The sequence below is a fragment of the Medicago sativa genome, chromosome 8 (genome assembly GCF_051527215.1).
Source record: "Medicago sativa cultivar Bolivia chromosome 8, Bolivia_mono, whole genome shotgun sequence".
NCBI classification, from domain to species: domain Eukaryota; kingdom Viridiplantae; phylum Streptophyta; class Magnoliopsida; order Fabales; family Fabaceae; genus Medicago; species Medicago sativa.
The window spans coordinates 76,795,523-76,798,580 of record NC_140756.1 but is presented as its reverse complement, the minus strand read 5'-3'; the positions used below and the strand labels follow the sequence as shown (position 1 = coordinate 76,798,580).

Sequence of the window (3,058 nt, the reverse complement as noted above, 5' to 3'; positions counted from 1 at the left end):
TAATTTAATTAGCTTTTTCTTAGTGATTAGAATTCTCTCTTCTTTCTCTTTTCTTTTTTTTTTATTTTTAACCTTTTTTATTTTTTTTCTGTTATCGTTAACTTCTTGGGTTCTCAACCTTGTATGCGAAGAACTAGAAATCAAGCGGTATTCATACCCGAGATCGAAAGGTTCTTACATAGAAGGAGGAGAGCAGCACAAAATAACACCGCCATGGCCAATCGCACTCTCAAAGAGTATGCAACGCCGTCTACGGCTGAGCCACAAGCTGTTATAGTGTACCCAACGGTTGAGGATGACAACTTTGAAATCAAGCCTGCCCTACTTAACTTGGTGCAGCAAAACCAATTCTCGGGATCCCCCACTGAGGATCCCAATCTTCACATCTCTGTTTTCCTACGAATTAGTGGAACCATGAAGGAGAACCAAGAAGCCGTAAGACTTCATCTCTTTCCCTTTTCCTTAAGGGATAGAGCTAGCGCTTGGTTCCATTCCCTCGAAGTCGGTTCCATTACTTCATGGGATCAGATGAGGCAAGCATTCCTTGCCCGTTTCTTTCCACCATCTAAAACCGCTAAACTTAAAGACCAAATCACGCGGTTCAATCAAAAAGATGGGGAATCTCTCTATGAGGCGTGGGAGCGTTTCAAGGAAATGCTAAGACTTTGTCCCCACCATGGCCTAGAGAAGTGGCTTATAGTCCACACTTTTTATAATGGCTTGTCTTATACCACTAAGATGTCTGTTGATGCAGCTGCAGGTGGAGCACTTATGAACAAGAATTACACGGAGGCGTATGCCTTGATTGAAGACATGGCTCAGAATCATTACAAATGGACCGACGAGAGAGCCATCTCTAGTTCTTCACCCTCCAAAAAGGAGGCAGGTATATACGAAGTCTCTAACTATGATCACCTTGCTTCTAAAATTGATACACTAACTGAAAAACTTGAAAAATTCAATGTTAGTGCTATCAATTCTGCATCTACTCCTTCTTGTGAAATATGTGGTATAGCTGGTCATGCTGGTGTTGATTGCCAACTAGGTAGTGCTATTAATGGTGTTGAGCAAATGAATTATGCTCAATACAACCAAGGGATGCGACAAAATCAAAATTTTTATAAAAACCAAAATCCCTATGGACAAGTAGCACCACCCGGTTATGCAAACAACCAAAGATTCACTCAAAAATCCAATTTGGAAATTTTGTTGGAAAATTCTATTGCCAACCAAAACAAACAACTTCAAGAACTTAAAAACCAAACTGGATTTCTGAATGATTCTCTTTCCAAGCTCAATACCAAGGTTGATTCTATTGCTACTCACTCTAAAATGCTTGAAACTCAAATCGCTCAAATAGCCCAACAAGTGGCTACATCTTCCCAAACACCGGGAGTCTTTCCTGGTCAAACCGAAGCCAACCCCAAAGCCCAAGTTAATGTCATATCTTTTAGGGGTAGTAAGTTAGGCGAAACTTTTGCTAAGGTTAAAAACATTGGGAAAGAAAATGTCAAGCCCTTAGGTGATAAAGTTGTGATAGAAGAAGCTAAACCACTTGAAGAAAACAAAACTCCATCCCCCTTAAATCCCGAAAAGCTTAAATTAGAGGGTAAATTTGAAAAATTTGTTAACATACTTAGGAAAATTTGCATTAAACTTCCCTTTGCTGAAGCTTTGTCTAGGATGCCTCTTTATGCCAAGTTTTTAAAGAAAATTTTTTCAAAGAAAAGGGCTATAGAGCATAATGAGACAATAGCCTTGGCTAAGGAAACTAGTGCAATCATCCAAGAAGCACCCCCTAAGCTTAGAGATCCAGGTAGCTTTGCCATACCATGTGAAATTGGGAATGAAACCATAAACAAAGCCTTATGTGACTTAGGAGCTAGTGTTAGTTTGCTGCCTTTGTCTCTTCTTAAAAGGATAGGGATAGGAGAATTGAAACCTACCGAAATGGAACTAAAGATAGCTGATCGTTCTACCATGAAACTTGTAGGATTTGTCGAGGACATACCTATTAAGATAGAGGGGATATACATCCCCACTGATTTTGTAGTCGTTGACATTGAAGAGGACGACGACGTCCCTATAATCCTAGGTAGACCTTTCCTCGCAACTGCGGGAGCTCTCATTGATGTGAAACTTGGTAGGATAGTCTTTCAAGTGAGTGATAAAATGGTAGGATACGAGTTGGAAAATGTTATGAAGGGTCCCGCTCTTTACTCTTGTTGCATGCTTAACGATCATGTTGTGAAAGAACGTTTTATAGCGTCATCTACACAATATGATATCTTTGATCCATTCTAAGGACTCTTTCTAACCGTCAAGCTAATGACATTAAAAGAGCGCTTCGTGGGAGGCAACCCACGCATTTAATTGCTTTTCTTTTGTTTTTCTTTGTTTTAAGTTGTTTTGTAGGTAATTGTCCAAGTTTGATTCGAAGAAAACCAAGAAATTGAAAAATTCTGAAGCCCCCAGGACCAGAAAGGTGGCACGACCCGTGCTAGGTATGGCACGGCCGTGCCAAGTTTTTAACAAAAAAAATGGCCATTGAAGTCAGAATGATGGCACGGCCCGTGCCAATAGGTGGCACGGCCGTGCCCGACTTCTAGCACCCTATAACTTCAAATTTTTCTTCCTTCTTCCTCATTCACAAACCACAACCCTCTTTCATCTTTCAAACTTCTCTCTAAACCACCATAACCTTCAAACCTTCAAACCTTCATATCTCCCTCAATTCTTAACCAAATCACTCCATTCTTTCACCAATCAACCACAAACTTCACCCAAAATAAAAACCACCAATCAAAAACATCTTTCATCCATCCAAACCCACAATTCACCAAAACCCTAATCCTTCAAAACCTAACCCAAACACCACAAAACCTTAACCAATCTCCATATCCAAACCAACAAAACTTCCTTAAACATCAACCCCAACCCTAAACCAATCCTTTCCACCAAAAATTTTCCCAAACCCTAAACCTTCAAAACCAATTCTACCAAAGGTCAATGGCTTCAAGAAGAAGTGGTAAAGAACCAGCAAGCTCTCAAGGAGGAC

The 3,058-nt window shown here is 40.2% G+C and overlaps 1 non-coding gene across 1 annotated transcript; it reads right to left on the bottom strand.

Annotated features, from left to right (window-relative positions):
• Positions 1–576: 576 nt before the first annotated feature.
• On the bottom strand, positions 577–683 carry LOC146901685 (small nucleolar RNA R71). The gene has a single exon (XR_015024294.1). It is a non-coding gene; the product is annotated as a small nucleolar RNA R71 (small nucleolar RNA).
• Between the last annotated feature and the right edge of the window lie 2,375 nt (positions 684–3,058).